General features: G+C 45.1%; 1 protein-coding gene across 8 annotated transcripts in view; it reads left to right on the top strand.

Moving 5' to 3' along the window:
- The first annotated feature begins 562 nt into the window (after positions 1 to 562).
- Positions 563 to 18,071, top strand: part of dmtn (dematin actin binding protein) — an 84,959-nt gene continuing 67,450 nt past the window's right edge. Inside the window, exons 1-2 of one of the 8 annotated variants that reach the window (XM_059967429.1) lie at positions 799 to 896; positions 2,415 to 2,544. The gene's annotated coding sequence lies outside the window, so the exon portion shown is untranslated. Of the gene's footprint in view, positions 695 to 772; positions 897 to 944; positions 1,066 to 2,414; positions 2,545 to 18,071 lie in introns of those variants that run through there. The other 7 variants (XM_059967463.1, XM_059967412.1, XM_059967420.1 and 4 more) reach the window with 7 other exon arrangements.

Genomic DNA, 18,071 nt, shown 5'->3' on the forward strand with positions numbered 1-18,071 from the left:
AGGGGACTGAGGGGTGAGAGCGGTAGGGAAAGGGGACTGAGGGGTGAGAGGGGTAGGGACAGGGAGTTCAGACTGAGGAGTGAGGGGTGAGGACAATGAAAGGGTGGTGAAGGGTAAGGAACAGTGAACTTCCGCTGCATTCTGTTTCACGGCAGCTTGCTGTTTCGTGAGGACACACAGATTGACCCCCTTGCGCAGAGTTTCCCGGGCAGGAAATGGAGGCTGTCCCCGTGGTGATCCGGAGATGTTGGGAGGCTCTTTCCCCATCGGGCAGGAGCACGAACACCCGACCCGAATATTAACCCTTGATCTGCCGGCCGTGGCTTTTGCACTTCGTTTAAGTGAACTGCCTTTCCTCTAAACGGCAACGCAATATGTTGTGCTTTGTTTTATTTTAACTACCTTACGTATCGAATGTGGCAAAGGGCTAATTCAGTACAGGTGCCAATTTTAAACCAACATCAATTGGGGCGGAAGAAAACCCCTTTCCCCCCTGCAAATTTACCTCAATCCGCTACTCTTTCCCTAAAGAGAGTTAACTGTGTTGCTTTCAGTAGCCCTGGGTGAGGTGACACAGAAATGCCTTAAGGTTTGCCAAGACTGGGGTGGTCGCCATAGCAACAGGTTGTGCCGGGGTGGCCCTCACCACGGACCCGGGCCCGGTGGTCTCCTCGCCCGGGTTCCACCCACTGGGGTACGCCGGGGAGGGGAGGGGAGGAGGGGTGTACCCTGGCCGGGCGCTCTGCCGCAGATGCTCCGTCACGTTGGCGGCCACAGCCTCCCGCCGGCCCGGTAGGTGCGGCTGCAAGGAGCCATCCACAGAGCCGGCAGCGAGCTGGGGCTGCAGCCCGCCCACCCGCTCTCGTTCTCTCTCTCCTTGACGGTTCCCAGCCACCGTGAGTCTCCGACCGTCGCCACACTTACCTCTGCGCCAGACCGGGGTGGGGTGGGGTGGGCTGGGGGGCACAAAAGGATGTGTCCGCTGCTTTACTCAACTCTCAAAGCTGCTGATAACGAACCGCTTAGGCGCTGACGGGCAGGCGGAGGCTGTGCAGCGGACGGTAGGTGAGTGGAAGCGAGCCGGAGCCGGAGCCGGAGCTAGGGGCAGCCCGTTGTGTAGCAGAGCGGCGTGGGTCTGCGGTCCCGGCAGGGTGAGGCTTCTCCCTTACTCCTCCAGAAAGGAATACAGCCGGATCAGTACCCCGCTCCCCCACCCCCACCCCCACACACCTATGCACCAAGAGCCACCACCCGGACACAGCTAGATCCGTTTCTATCTCCCTCCCCGGACAAATCCGGATCACTCTTCCCTCCCCTCACACCCCAAACACAGGCTCACCTCGATACATATGGAGACGTTTCTGCTCTTCCCCCCCCCCCCCCCCCCCCGGTCGTCAGGCACTTCTCTCCTCCCCAGACTCGCCTAGATCCATTCCCCACCTCACCCCCTCCACATGCACCTGGATTTACAGCCACACGGAGAGTAAGGGACTTGTGGCACTGATTTGTGAATGAAGAAGACAGCATTCCAGCTGATCAGGGCTGGTTCTCAGTTGATTTTTGCCAGTTTCTGCAGAGTGGTTGGAGGCCTTGTGAGCCCATGGCAGAGATGGGGGTTAATTAGTGAAGGGAGAGACCACAGAGCTGTCTGAGAAGCTGCTAGGCCAGTGGATCTGTGGGGATTGGAAGGGAGAGGGACCTTGTGAGATTTAGTTGGACATTGTCTTCAATGGAAGCACTGTAGGACTGAGGGCCAGTTCCTGTGAGGCACTATTGTAGGTAGTGTGGAGATTGGACAGTATTGTCCATTGCCCGGACCATGGGGAGATACAGAAGGGTGGGGGGTGGTGGGGGAGGAAAGGTTGCTGCCCAGCTACAGCATAGTTGCTGTGACTGATGCAGGCAAGTGATTCCACTGAGCTTCTGTCTGCAACCCTGGGCCCGAAACGTCAACTGTTTCCATAGGTGCTGCCTGATTGCTGAGTTCCTGCAGCATGTGTGAGTTGCATCTGTGAGTGTTCAGGAGCACTGAAATTATTCCTGCTCTTTAGAAAAGAACAGGGAGAGAAAACAAGGCAGAGCAGGTGGGGGGAATAGTGGAGCGAAGGATATAATAAAATGTCATGAAGAATCATTGAACTGAGTGGAGTCAGCTGAGATCTGTGAAATCTTATTTGACTAACTTATTCAGGTTTTTTAGAGGGCCATGGGAGAAGTTAAGTCAGAAGAGAACTCAAGGAATGAATTAGAGTCAAGAGGGGCCATGAAATGTCCTTGGCAAGTGGGATTAAAGAGAATCTATACATAAGGAAATAACTAGGAAGAGGGTAGGACCTCAGGATAAAGGAGGGAACATGTTAAAGTAAATATTGAACTATGTGCAGTTATGTTATATCAGATTCATTTTCTTGCAGGCATTTACAGGAAAATAAAGAAATACAATTGAATTGAAGAAAACTGTACATAAACAAAGACTGACAAACAAGCAAAGTGCCAAAGAAGATAAATTCTGTAAAAAAAAACATGGTTGTAGAGACCTTGAAAGTGAGTCTGTAGATTGTGGAATCAGTTCAGAGTTGAGTTTGGTGAAGTTAACCATGTTGGTTCAAGAGCCTCATGGTTCTGAGCTGAATTGACTTTATTTCTTAGATCCTTCACATACATGAGGAGTAAAAATCTTTACATTACGTCTCCGTCTAAATGTGCAATGTGCAATCATAGTAATTTATAATAAATAGAACAGTCAATGTAATATGGAGTATACTCAAATCAGCATGAGTACATCAGTCTGATGGCCTGGTGGAAGAAGCTGCCCCAGAGCCTGTTGATCCTGGCTTTTATACTGTGGTACCGTTTCCCGGATGGTAGCAGCTGGAATAGATTGTGGCTGGGATGACTTGGGACCCCAATGATCCTTTGGGCCCTTTTTACATTCCTGTCCTTGGAAATATCCTGAATCATGGGAAGTTCACAATTACAGATATACTGGGTTGTCCGCTTCATTCTCCAGAGTCCTACAATTAAGGGAGGTACAGTTCCCATACCAGGCAGTGATGCAGCCAGTCAGGATGCTCAGTTATGCCCCTGTAGAAAGTTCTTAGGATTTGGGGGCCCATACCAAACTTCCTCATCCATCTGAGGTGAAAGAGGCGCTGTTGTGCTTTTTTCACCACACAATTGGTGTGTGCAGACCACGAGGTCCTCGGTGAAGTGGATGCCAAAGAACTTGAAAGCTGTTTACCCTCTCAAACCCAGATCCATTGATGTCAGTAGGGGTTAGCCTGTCTCCATTCCTCCTGTAATCCACAACCAGCTCCTTTGTTTTTACGACATTGAGGGAGAGGTTGTTTTCTTGACATAAGTGTGTCAGAGAGATGACTTCCTCCCTGTAGGCCACCTCGTTACTGTTTGAGATAAGGCCAATTAATGGAGTGTTTTCGGCAAATTTAATTAGCGGATTGGAGCTATGGGTGGCGATACAGTCATGGGTGTACAGGGAGTAAAGGAGGGGACAGTACACAGCCCTGAGGGGCTCCTGTGTTGAGAATCTGAAGGGTGGAGGAGAGGGAGCCCACTCTTACCACCTGCTGGCGATCTGACAGGAAGTCCAGGATCCAGCTGCACAAGGCAGGGTCAAGGCTGAGGTCTCTGAGGTAATAAATGTTCCTGAAACTGATGGTGTGAGGCCCAAGGCTCCTGAACCTCCTGCCTGATGGTAGTTTCAAGAAGGTTGCATGGCCTGGTTGGTGGGGGTACTTGTCAATGGATGTTGCTTTCTTGATTGTTGTAAAGGTACTCAATGGTGGGCTTTGCCTACGATGGACTGGGCTGTATCCACCAGTTTCTATTCCTGGGCATTGGTGTTTCCATATCAGGCTGTGATGCCACCATTTGGGATACTATCTGTCTACAAAAATTTGACAAAGTTTTAAATGACATGCCAAATCTACACTAACTTTTAAGAAAATAGAGCTGTTATCATTCTTTTGTGATGGTACTTGTGTGCTGGTCCCAGGACAGATCCTCTGATTTGATAACACAGAGGAATTTGACATTACTGACCCTCTCCACACCTCATCTCCTAATGAGGACCTCCAGTTTCCTACTCCTGTAGTCAGCTCTATGGTTTTGCTGATGTTGAGTGAGAGATTGTTGTGGCACCATTCAACTATTTTTTCCAAGCCTCCTATATGCCAGTGGTCTCTACCAAAAAGCCAGAAACAAGTCGTGTCATCAGCTAGCTTAAATATGGCAAAGAAGCTGTAATTAGCCACACAATCAGAGGCATAAAGTGAGTAGAACAGGGGATTAAGCACACAGCCTTGTGGTACATCTGTACTCATAGTGATTGTGGAGGAGGTGTTGTTGCCATTCCATACTGACTGGAGTCTGCAAGTGAGGAAATCGTGGATTCAGATGAACAGAGAGGTATTGAGGCCTAGGTCTTGGAGCTTGGTTAGTTTTGAGGGGATGATAGTGTTGAATGCTGAGCTGTGGTCATCTGTATCTTAATTGTCCCGATGTTGTAGAGCTGAGTGAAGGTGTAATGAAATGGCATCTGATGTTGACCTGCCATGATGGTAAGCAGATTGGTGTGGCTCCAGGTCACTCCTCAGGCAGAGGTTGATGTGCTTCATGACCAGCTTCTCAAAGCACTTCATCAGAATGGATGTAAGTGCTACTGGACGATAGTCATTGAGTCAGGGCTACCACGTTCTTCTTGAGTGCCGGTACGATTGAAGCCTGCTTGAAGGAAATGGGTACCTCAGACAGCCGAAGAACGAGGTTGAAGCTGTCCACACATACTCCAGACAGTTCTTCAATATGCCATCTGTGGATTTACTGTCGTGGAGGATACTCTCGAGTGGGCTTCAGAGACTGAAGCCACAGGGTCGTTGGGGGCCATGGGGTTCATGAAGGCGCCTCTGTTTTCTGTTGGTGAAAGTGGGCTTAAAAGGCATTAAGCTCATCTGGGAGCGAAACCTTGTTGTTTATATTGCTGGGGTTAAAGGATAGGGGTGAGATTATAAATGAGTAGTTTGTATTGAAAAGAGTAAGGTGGTGTTGGCGCTCCTAAAGGAACGGTAAGGTGGATAAGTCCCCAGAGTCAGATGGAATCAGACCCCAGCCTGCTGACGGAGGCAAAAGATGAGATTACTGAGGACTTGATCAAGATTTTTATTTCCACTGTAGCCACAAGTGAGTCCCGGAGGATTGGTGAGCAGCTAATATTATTCCTTTCTTCAAGAACAGGCCCTTTGGCCCTTCATACTTGTGTCATATTGTGGCACGATGCCAAATTAAACTAATCCTGCCTGCCTGCATTCTCTGAGCATTTTCTCTGCACCATGGGTGCCATGCATCTTAATCCTCTGGATAAGCCCCCATGAAAGACCTTGTCAGCTGCCTTAATAAAATCCATGTCGACAACATCCACAGCTTTACCTTCATTACCTCTGTCACCTCCTCCAAAAAATTCAGTCAAGTTAGCAAGCCATGACATGCCCCACAGAAAGCCGTGCTGACTGTCCCAAGTAAAGCTGTGGCACTCCAAATGCTCATAAGTCCAATCCTGAAGAATTCTTTCCCATGGCTTCATTACCACTGACTTAAGACTCAGTGGTATACAATTTCCAGGACTATCCCTTGTTCGCTCTTGAACAAAGGAACAACATTAGCTACTTGCCAGTCCTCTGGAACCTCCCCTGTGGCTAGTGAGGACATGAAGTTCTTGTTCAATCCCCCAGCAATCCAAGATTTGTCTTTCTCAGTAACCAGTGAAATATTAAATCAGACCCCGGGGACATCCACTTTAATGTTCTTCAAGCAACCTAACACTATCTTTTTTTTAATATCATGCTCCACATTGATCCCATTAACATCCATGCCCTTGGTGAATACCAACACAAAGTATTCATTTAAGACCTCGCCCATGCCTTTGGCCTCTTAGCAGATGTTCCTTGCTTTATTCTTGAGAGGTCTACCCTCGCCCTTGTTATCCTCTTGATATTGATGTATGTATAGAATGCCTTGGGATTCTCTTTAATTCTGCTTGCCAAAGACATTTCATGGCCTTTCTTGGCTCTCCTAATTCTTTTCTTTTTTGTTCTGGTTTCTTTATAATCCTCAAGGGCTCTGTATAACTTTGGCTGTCTAAACCTTACATGCTCTTCCTTTTAAATCTTGACTAAATTCACAATATTTCTCGTCACCCAAGGTTTCCTTACCTTACCGTGCCTGCCCTTCCTTCTTACCGTACTCCGTGCAGTTGGTCTTTAAACACCCTCTACATGTGGACTTGGTCAAAAACAGCTGTTCCCGATTAACTCTCCCTAATCCCTGCCTAATATTCTCATAATTTGCTCTCCTGTATTTTAATACTTTCCCACAAGGTTATTCTCATTGATAGCTGTCTTAAACGTAGAAAGTTGTAGAAAGCAGGTAAAGGGCCACCTGACAAGTTCCCAGACACCAGTAGGTGGCTAATGTTGTTCCATTGCTTAAGAAGGGTAGCAAGGAACTACAGGGCTAACATGAGTGGTGGGAAGTTAATGAAAGGGATTTTGAGGGACAGCATTTAGATGGAGTGTCTTTAGAACACAATAATACAGTGGAGTACAGGCCCTTCAGCCCACAGGGGTGTGCTGACCTTTTACACAACTCTAAGATCAATCTAACTCTTCCCTCTGACATGGGAGGAGTCAGCGTGGTTTTGTCAGTGTGAAGTCTTGCTTTATAAACCTTAGAGAGTTTTTGAAGAGGTAACCAAATGGTTAGATGAGTGTAGGGCAGTGAATGTTGACTGTTTGGACACTAGCAAGGCTTTTGACAAGGTCCTGCATGGTAGGCTGGTCTGGAAGGTTAGTTCCAGTCAAATCCAGGGAGAGCTTGTTGGGTGGATTCAAAATTGGCTCTGGGGTAGGAAGCAGAAGGTGGTGATTGGAGATTGGAGCTCCATCCTGAAGAAGGCCCAGCAGCTGATGTACTTCCTGCGGCTCTTGTGGAAATATGGTCTGCCTCAGGAATTGCTGCTGCAGTTCTATACTGCAGTCATTGAGTCTGTCCTTTGCACCTCCATCACTGTGTGGTTTGGAGCTGCCACCAAGCAGGATAGAACCAGACTACAGCGCACAGTGAGGACTGCCGAGCGCATTATTGGAGCCTCCCTGCCCTCTATTGTGGACCTTTACTCTTCCAGGTTGAGGAAGAGGGCGGGGAACGTCATAAAGGACTCCTTCCATCCTGCGCACGGACTGTTTGAACTGCTTCCGTCTGGTAGGTGCTTCAGATCCCTCCAGACTAAGACTAATAGGCACTGGAGAAGTTTTTTCCCTACTGCGGTCACTTTGCTGAACAGTTAACTACCGGTTAACTGTTGGCTTACTATTACTTGGATTGCACTACTTGTATGTATAATCTATATTTTCATTTATATTTATCATTATTATTGTTATGAGCAGAGAGACAACATCTGCCGGAAGTAAATTCCTTGTATGTGCACAGGTACTTGGCGATTAAAGTCTGATTCTGATTCTTGGAATGGAGATGGTGTCTGATGGCGTGTCACAGGGATGGGTGTTGGGACCCTTGTTTGTTATTCAGATGTGAATGCACAAGGCTTGATCAGTAAGTTTGTGGATGGCACACAAGTAGGAGATTTTGTTGATGATGAAGAAGTTTATCGTAGATTACAGGGGGATCTTGATCAGTTAGAGAAATGGGCTGAGGAGTAGCAAATGGATTTCAATACAGATAAATGTGAGGTGAAATATTTTGGAAAAGCAAACCAGCATAGGATCGAAATGAAGGAGACTGGGGAGTGACTTGAGAGGTCAGGGCACCATGGTCACGTAGTGGTCAGCACAACACTATTACAGCTTGGGCCGTCAGAGTTCGGAGTTGAATCTCTGGGTCCTCTGTAAGGAGTCTTTGTACGTCCTCTCTGTGGAATGAAAAGGCTTCCTTCAGGTGCTCCGGTTTCCTGCCACAGTCCAAAGCCATACTGGGTAGGTTAATTGGTCATTGTAAATTGTCTTGTGATTATGTTAGGATTCAATCGGGGCAGTGCGGCTCGAAGAGCCAAGTGAGCCTATGTTGCACCATATCTCTGGATAAAATAAAATTAAAATAAAATTAATAAATTATTGAGGAATATAGATAAGGTAGATAGTCTTCACATGTATAAAACGAGAAGAGCATAGGTTTAAGCTGAGAGGAGAAAGATTTAAAGGGAACCTGAGGGGTAAGTTTGTCCACACAACGTGTGTTATGTGGATAAAGTGGCCAGAGGAAGTGGTAGAGGTGGGTACAGTTACAGTATTTTAAGAAAAAATGTTGGACAGGAAGGTGAATAGGGAAAGTCTTAGAAGGATACAGGCCAAATGCAAGCAAATGGGACTGATCAGGGATCATTTGGTCAGCATCGATGAGTTGGGCCAAAGGGCTTGTTGCTGTGCAGTATGATTAATGTTAGAAGGCAGTGGAGTTGTATGTGGTGTCTAAAAGGTGAATGAGGTGTTGGGGGAGTAGTGGGGGGACGATGGTGAGAAGGGTCTTGAGTATTCATTAAGAAATGTTTATTGTCTATGACCTGACAGGTGAAGAACTTCAATTCCTTGAACTTCGGCAAATCATTGAAAAATGTTTCAGTTTAAATATTTCCACCTTGCGCAACGCTAAGGCTTTTGTATGTGTGTTTGTGAACCTTGTTGTTGATTATTTTCTCCATTTGTGTCTGTTTTGTACATTGTCCTGGCTTTGGCAGTGTACAGCAGGAGTTTGTGCAATGTGGAGTTCTTCACATGTTGAAGTCAATATTAAATCTCAGAAAATCTCAGAAATTCCCACCTCTCAAAGGGCAGCTCTGGTAGTCATACACAACAACAGAAGAAATTGGAAGATGCAAACAACAGCTGCTCCACTATTCAGCCAGACTGTGTTCGCCCCTCCTTCTTTCCCTTTTGACTCTCCTGTGATGCAGGGATCTGCTTGTCTCATTGACTCATCATCTCCATTGACTCTGCCTCGAATGTTCTCTGAAACAAAGAATTCCAAATGACCTTCTGAGAGAGGAGCTTCCTCCTCCTTTCCACCTTATTCGGGGATAATGCCTCCTAGTGCAAGATTCCCGGAGGAACTCATCCTCTTCGTGTCCATATTGTTAGTACCCCTCGGAACCTGATGTTCCAATAAGGTCACTCCTCATTTTCCTGAACTCCATCCTGCCAATCCTTCTTCCAAAGTTCTCTCCACCTTTCCAGGAACTAACTTTGGAAACTTTCTCTACACTGCATTAAGTGTCAATTGGGATCAACTAGAATTTCAGAACTAGTTTACTTAGTGAACCAATTATTTTCCTATTCTCCATTTCATCTTTCAGTAAAGCTCCTGCGGATGTACTTGAAATATGGAAACCAGTATTTAGAGGCACCTTTATTCTGAGTTTTCATGCTAATGTCTTCACCCACTTTCTCCTAGCAGAGATCCTGATGCAACAGTCACTAAATTGGGAACAAAGTCACAGCACAGAGGCAGATACTGATTAAACCCACCCTGATATCAGTCACCACCAAGTCATCCGGACCATTGGAAATGGAGATAGCAGGACCTACAGATCCTTGCACTGCAGTTCTGTGGAGTTCAAACCTGATACACCCCAATCCTCTGGAACCGAAGAGTGTGCCAGAAATGTCAAGGGCTCAGAAAAGATCATCTCCTCAAAGTCACAGCCTCAGTATCCTCATCAATCAAAATACCCGCTCCCTCCATCGCTGGTCCTCACGGCTGAGTGTTCACAATCTGCAGGATGCACCGTCATTATCTGCTCAGCCCAGGCTATTATAAAACCATAATACATAAGAGCAGAATTAGGCCATTCAGCCCATTGAGTCTGCTCCGCCATTCTATTATGGCTGATTCCAGATCCCACTCAACTCCATACACCTGCCTTCACACCGTATACTTTGATGCCCTGACCAATCAACTTCTGCCTTAAATATACCCACAGACTTGGCCTCCACTGCAGACTGTGACAGAGCATTCCACAGATTCACTACTCTCTGGCTGAAAAAACTCCTCCTTACCTCTGTCCTAAAGGGTTGCCCCTCAATTTTGGGGCTGTGCTCTTTAGTTCTGGATACCCCCACCAGAGGAAACATCCTTGCCACATTCACCCTATCTAGTCCTTTCAACATTTGGTAGGTTTCAATGAGATCCCCACACTTTTTTCAAAATTCCAGTGAATACAGGCCCAAAGTTGCCAACTGCTCCTAATATGTTAACCCCTTCATTCCCAGAATCATCCTCGTGAACTTTGTCTGGACTCTTTCCAATGACAACACATCCTTTCTGAGATATGGGGCCCAAAACTGTTGAAAATACTCCCAAGTACAGCCTGACCAGTGTCTTATAAAGCCGCAGAATTATCTGTTCTATTCTCCTTGAAACAAATTGCATTTGCCTTCTTTACCACAGACTCAATCTATAAATTAACCTGGGACTCTTGCATGAGGACTCCCAAGTCCCTTTGCACCTCTGATGTTTGTAGGTTCTCCTCATTTAGATAATAGTCCGCACTGTTGTTCCTTTTACCAAAATGCATTATGACAGCATCCCCCAAACTCAACCTGTCTGACCTAGCAGGGCAGGGGCAGCTGGTAGTGCGAACACCTCGGTCTGCTGGGTTCTTGTCCTGAATTGGAATTACAGGTTGAAACGCAGCACATCCATGGGACCTGATGATGCAGGGAACAGAGACTACAGGAAATCAGGACCTCGATCATCTTCCTCTGGGCAGGAGAATTATTCTTTTCAAGCACAGTCACTGCCCAGGTCACGTAAAGGTTCAGAGAACCATTGGTAGACGGACCTTTCCACAAGTCGGAAACAGTGTTGGGTGCGATCATAAAAATATGCACTAGCAGGTTAATCAGCTACAGATGAATAAGGATTATAGATCTTAGAATTAGTTAATAAGTACAGATTTTACTATATATTTAAAACCACAGGAGTCAACAACCAGGACCTCAGACTGTCTAATTGTTACTGCTGAGTCGAAATCCTGGAGCTCTTTAACCAACAGTGCTACAAGAGCAATGACATCAGAATGACTGCAACCATAAAAGCTGATAGCTCACCCCACCTTCTCATTGCAGCCTGATCAGCAACGAATAAAAAATGCGGGCCTGCGGGAATATGTGCAGGGGACGGTCATTTGGAGTGGAGCAGTTCAGGTTGAACTGGAGCTACCGTGGTCCAGTCGTGCAGGACCAGCATTGACCTGGATGTTGAGAGTCACCTAGGAAGCAGGAGATTTGAGGGTAGGAAAGGGAAGAGTGTCAATATTGTTCAAGCATGACCTAAATGCACATGAAGCAGCAAAATATGCCCAAACCCCAGCATAAGGGCAGTTCTAGCAAAAGTGTTCAAAATCATGAATGGTTCTAGTAGAGGAAGGAAAAATGGCTTCAAGTGGAAACTGTTAGGATCCATTGAAGACAATCTTATATAAGTTTTGGGTTAGGTTATACTTCGAGTATTTTGTGTGTGTGTCTAATGGGACAACCAGAACAGAAAGGATGTTGAGGCTTTGGAGAGGGTGCAGAGGAGGTTCACCAGGAGGCTGGCTGGATCTGAGGGTATGAGGTATTAACAGAGGCCTCAGAGGCTCAGGGGAGACCTCATAGGTGTTTATAGAATTATAAAAATGTAGATAGGGTAGTCTGTCATAATCTTTAAACCAGGATAGAAATATTACATTTGAGAAGATAGGATTTGAGGTGAGAGGGGAAACATTTGAAGGAGATGTACAGGGCAAGTTTGTTTTATAACATGGAGAGTGGTAAGTGTCTGAAACATGCTGCCAGTTGGCAGAATCAGAATGACCATTACTGACGTATAGGATGTGAAAATCACATTATCATGGTGGCATTTAAGAGGCTGTTTGATAAACACACAAATATACACGAACAAGGGAAAATCTGCAGATGCTGGAAACCTAAGCAACACACACAAAATGCTGGAGGAACTCAGAAGGCCAGGCAGTATCTATGGAAAAAAGTACAGTCGACACTACAGTTGTGCCCCATATATGTGTCCCTTGACAGGACGTGTATATGGGGCACAACTGTAGTGTAGCGGTTAGCACAATGCTATTACAGCTCAGGATATCAGAATTTGGAGTTTAATTCCAGTGTCATCTGTAAGGAATTCCTATGTTCTCCCCATGACCAGGAGGGTTTCCTCCCATGGTCCAAAAACATACTGGTTAGTAGGTTAATTGGTCATGGGGGGTCTTTGATTGGGGATCCTTGATTAGGCTAGGACTAAACTGGGTTGCTGGGAGCTTGGCTCATTGAGCTGGAAGGGCCTGTTTAGTGCTGTATCTCTACATACAGCAAATAAATAAATAATGCAGAGAATGAAGGAATATGGGTCATGTACAGGCAAAAGCGAACTAATTAGGCATTGTGTTTGGTGCAGATGTTTTGGGCTGTGCTGTTCTGAGATCTGTGTCTAAGGAATTGTATAGCACAGAACACACCCTTCAGCTCACCTTGTCCACACCAACCATGATGCCTGTCCAACGCTAATCTCATTTGCCTATCCCTCCACAGCTTTCCTACCCAAGCCCTTGCAAAAAGCACCTTTTAAAAAAACTTGTACAGGTATCTGTCTTTACCACCTCCTCTGGAAGCTCATTCCAGATATTCACTACCCTCTGTGTGCAAAAACTAACACCTCAGACCTCCTTTAAGTTTTTCTCCTCTTACCTTAAACCTGTGCCCCCAAGTTCTGCTCCAGGAAACGGACTCTGACTACTTATCCTATCTATGCTCCTCATAGTTTTAGAAACTTCTAAGATCACCCCTCAGTCACCTACATTCCCAACCTATCCAAAAACCTACATTCCCATGAAAATAAACACAACCTATCCGATCGCCTACATTCCCATGGGGATAAAACCAATCTGTCCAATCACCTGCATTCTCATGAGGATAAACACACCTATCCAATCACCTGCATTCTCATGAGGATAAACACACCTACATCCCCATGAGGATAAACACACCTATCCAATCACCTGCATTCTCATGAGGATAAACACAACCTATCCAATCACCCACATTCCCATGAGGATAAACACAACCTATCCAATCACCCACACTCCCATGAGGATAAACGCAACCTATCCGATTGTCCACATTCCCATGGGGATAAAACCAATCTGTCCAATCACCCACATTCCCATGAGGATAAATACACCTATCCAATCACCCACATTCTCATGAGGATAAACCCAATCTGTCCGATGAACCTACATTCCCATGAGGATTAACACAACTTATCCAATCACCCACATTCCCATGAGGATAAACACAACCTATCCGATCGCCCACATTCCCATGAGGATAAACCCAGCCTATCTAATATTTCCTTAAACTCTATTCCCAGTGACATCCTGCTGAGATTCTGCACTCTCTCTCATCCTCCCCATAATGTGACAACAAGAACTGTACATAGTACTCCATGTGTGCTATACAGCTGCAGCACGATTCTTGTATTGAATACCCCAGCCTATGAAGGCCAGCATTCCAAGTGCTGCCCTCGCCACCATATCCACCTGAGCCTTCATTTCCAGAAAGGAAAGATAGGCACCCCAGTGGCGCCTGTACCTTCTTAACGTGGCTGAGAAGAATCAGATTGCTCACGAGAATTCCTCAAACTTCTACTGTGGCAGACTTGTCATTTCCTCCCTCACTTTGTTGTTTAGTGCTGTTTATCATTGTATTTTTATGACCATGTGCACTGTTTACTCTGTGAGTGTCACATGAATTTCATTGCACCCTAGTGTATACGACAATAAATTAATTTGAATCTCTGTATGTCACACCCTGACGTTCCCTGCCATTTACTCTGTATCCTGCCAGAATTTGATGTCCCAAAGTGCATTACCTCACACTTGGTTGGATTGAAATCCATCTGCCAAATTTTTCAGCTGATCTGTGTCCCAATGTATCCAAAGGCAATTTCTTCAATGTTTATGAGTCAATTTTTGTGTTGTCTGCAAACTTGATTATTAGACTACTAAATTCTCATCCAAATCTGAATATATTGTACAGTATGTTCAGTATATTGTAAAGAACAGTGGTCTCAGTACTGATCCCTGTAGTATACCACTGGTTACAAATTTCCAATTGCAGAAACACCCTATCCACACCAATACCCTCTGTCTCCTATTACAAAACCAATATTGGATTCAGTTTGCCAATGTTCCTTGGATCCCGTGTACTTTTACCTTCTGATCAACCTACCATGTGGGACTTGATAAGAAGCCTCACTCAAGTCCAAGGAAGCCATGTCTACCACACCACCTTCTTTGTAGAGTCATTGAACACTACTGTACTGAAATAGGCAGTTTGGCCCATCTAGTCCCATTGACTTGCATTCAAAGGATAGTCCTCATACCTCTCTCATCCAAATTCCTCTTAAATGTTGATATCAAACCTGTATCCGCCACTTCTGTTGGCAGCCGGTTCCAGACCCTCACCTTCCTGTGAATGAAGAAATCCCCCCCATGTTTCCCTCAAGCATTTCATCTTTCATCATTAACCCATGACCTCTATTTCTTGTCTCACCCAGCCTCAGTGGAAAAAGCCTGCTTGTATCTACTCTGTACTCCTCCTAATTTTGTATTCTTCTATCAAATTTCCTCTCATTCTCCTACACTCTAGGGAATAAAGTCCTAACCTATTTAACCTTTCCCTATAACTCAAGTCCTCAAGTCCCTGCAACATCTTTGTATATTTTTTCTGCACTCTTTTAATCTTATTGCCATATTTTCTGTAGATAGGTGACCATAACTGCACACACTACTCCAAATTAGGCTTCACCAATGCCTTATACAACTTCAACATAACATCGCAATTCCTGCACACAGTAATTGATGGATGAAGGCCAATGTGCCGAAAGGTCTTCTTTATGACCCCCTCTACCGCTTATGAGGAATTATGGATCTGTATTCCTGGATCCTTCTGTTCTACTTCATTCCCCAATGGCCTACTGCTCACTGTGCAAGTCCTACCCTGGTTGGTCCTCCCAAAGTGTAACACCTCACACTTGTCTGTAATAAATTCCATCTGCCCATTTTCAACTCATTTTCCCAGCTAGTCCAGACCCTTCTACAAGCTTAGATAGCCTTCCTCACTGTCCACTGCACCTGAAATCTTGGTGTCATCCACAGATTTGCTGATCCAGATCATTGATGTAGGTGACAAACAACAATGGATCCAGCACCGATCCCTGTGGCACTCCACTAGTCATAGGCCTCCAGTCAACAGTCTACTGCCACTCTAGCTTCTCCTGCAAAGCCAATATCTAATCCGATATACCATCTCATCCTGAATGATAAGTGGCGGAAACCTCTTGACCAACCTCCCATGTCACCTCCCTTGTTAAAGGCCTTGCTAAAGTCCATGTAGACATCAATCCACTGCCTTTCCTTCATCAACTTTTCTGGTAACTTACTCAAAAAATTTTATAAGATTGGTGAGATGTGACCTACCAGACATGTTCACTAATGCTATCAGCTCCTGTCTGTCTAAAGACTTGTATATTTAGCCCCTTAGAATACTTTACAATAACTTATGTCGGACTCCCCGGCCTATAATTTCTTGGCTTATTCTTAGAGACTACGTTAAACAATGGAACATCATCAGCTATTCTCCAATTCTGCGGTGCTCACACATGGCTAAGGACATTTTAAATATCTCTGCTGGCTACCCTGCCATTTCTGCGCTAGCCTCCCACAAAGTCCGAGTCCCTGGGGATTTATCCACTCTAATTTGCCTCAAGTCAGGAGCTTTTCTCTTTAAAACAAACCTATCTGATCTATGAGACATGATCTCAAAACCATGCTGACTCCTAGTGAGACCTTACCTTTCTAAGTGAACATAGGTTCTTACATGAGAAACTCATCCAGAAGATTAAGATGCATGGGGTCTACAGTGACTTGACAGTTTGGATTCAGAATTAGCACCCTCATGGATGACAGAGGGTAATGAAGAAGAGTCTCAGCCCAAAACGGCAATTATTTATTTCCATAGATGCTGTCTGACCTGCTGAGTTCCTCAAGCATTCTGTGTGCATTGCAGAGGTAATGATTGATAGGACTTGTTCTGGCAGGAGATCACACCAGTGCTATTCTTCAGGGATCTATCGAGAACCTCTGTGTGTGTATATGTATTAAAAACTGATGGAAATGTATGTGAATAGATCATTAATTATGCAGATAATACAAAGACGGCACTGTTGATGAATATGAGTGGAGAAAAATGGCAGATGGACTTTAATTTGGCCAAATGTGAGGTGTTGCCCTTTGGGAGATAAAACTTAAATGGAAAATACACAATTAATGATAGGACCCTTACAGAATTAGGACACTCAGCCCATAGAGTCTGCTCCACTATTCTATCATTGCTGATTTATTATTCTCTCAACCCCATTCTCCTGCCTTCTCCCCATAAGCTATGATGCCCTGATTAATCAAGAACCTATAAACCCCCACTTTAAATATATCCAATAACTTGGCCTCCTTATCTCTTTTCTAAATGGATGTCCCTCTATTCTGATGCTGCGGCCTCTGGTCCTAGACTCACCCACTGGAGGATACATCCACTCTGTCGTCCTTTCAATATTTGATGAGATCCACCCTTCCATTCTTCAAAACTCCAGCGAGTACAGGCTCAGAGCCAGCTCCTCAAATGCTTACCCTTTCATTTCAAGAGTAATTCTCATGAACCTCCTCTAGACCCTTTCCAATGCCAGCACCTTTTCTTAGAGCTGGGGTCCAAAACTGCTCACAGTACTCTAATTGCCATCTGACCGGTGCCTTGTACAGCTTCAGCTTTACATCCTGCTTTTATATTCTAGTTTTCTTGAAATGAATGCTAATATTGCATTTGCCTTTCTTACCACCAACTCTGCTTGCAAGTTAACCTTTAGGCAATCTTGCAAAAGGTCTCCCAAGTCCATTTGCATCTCTGTTTTTTGAATTTTCTCCCCATTTAGAAAATAGCCTAAACATTTATTCTTTCTATGGAAGTGCATGACCATACACCTCCTTACCACTTCGCCCATTCTCCCAATCTGTCTAAGTCCTTCTGAAGACTTCCTGCCTTCTCAGCATACCTGCCCCTCCGCCTATCTTCTTTTATCTGCCTCATACCTGGCCACAAAGCTATCAATTCCATCATTCAAACCTTTGACATATAAAGTGAAAAAAAAGTGGTCCCAACACCAACCTTTGCAGAACACCACGTCACTAGCAGCCAACCAGAATAGGCCACCTTTATTTACACTCTTTGCCTCTTGCCAGTCAGCCAATCTTCCATCCATTCTATTATTGTTCCTGTAACACCACGGGCTCTGCTCTTATTTAGAAGCCTCATGTATGGCACCTTGTCAAAGGCATCTGACAATCCAGATTTACAACATCTACTGACTCTCTTTTGTCTATCCTGCTTGTTATTTCCTCAAAGAATTCTAACAGATATGTCAGACAAAATTTCCCCTTAAGGAAACCATGCTGACTTTGGACTATTGCCTCCAAGTACCCCGAAACTACATTCTTAACAATCAACTCCGACAGCTTCCCAATCACTGAGAACAGACTAACAGGCCTATAGTTTCCTTTCTTCTGCCTCCCTCGCTTCTTAAAGAGTGGAGTGACATTTGGATTTTTCCGGTCCTCTAGACTCATTCCAGAATCTGGTGATTCTTGAAAGATCATTCACAATCCACAATCTTTTCAGCTACCTGTTTCAGAACTCTGGGCTGTAGTCCATCTGGTGAATGTGACTTATCCACCTTCAGACCTTTCAGCTTCCCAAGCACCTTCTCTTTAGTAATAGCAACTTCACTCATTTCTGTCCCCCTGACACTCTTGAATTTCTGCTAGTATCTCCCACAGTGAAGACTGATGCAAAATACTTTTTATATTCATCTGCCATTTCTTTGTGCCCCATTACTACTTTTCCAGCGGTCCATTATCCACTCTTGCCCCTATATAGAGG

The sequence above is a fragment of the Hypanus sabinus genome, chromosome 1 (genome assembly GCF_030144855.1).
Source record: "Hypanus sabinus isolate sHypSab1 chromosome 1, sHypSab1.hap1, whole genome shotgun sequence".
NCBI lineage: Eukaryota > Metazoa > Chordata > Chondrichthyes > Myliobatiformes > Dasyatidae > Hypanus > Hypanus sabinus.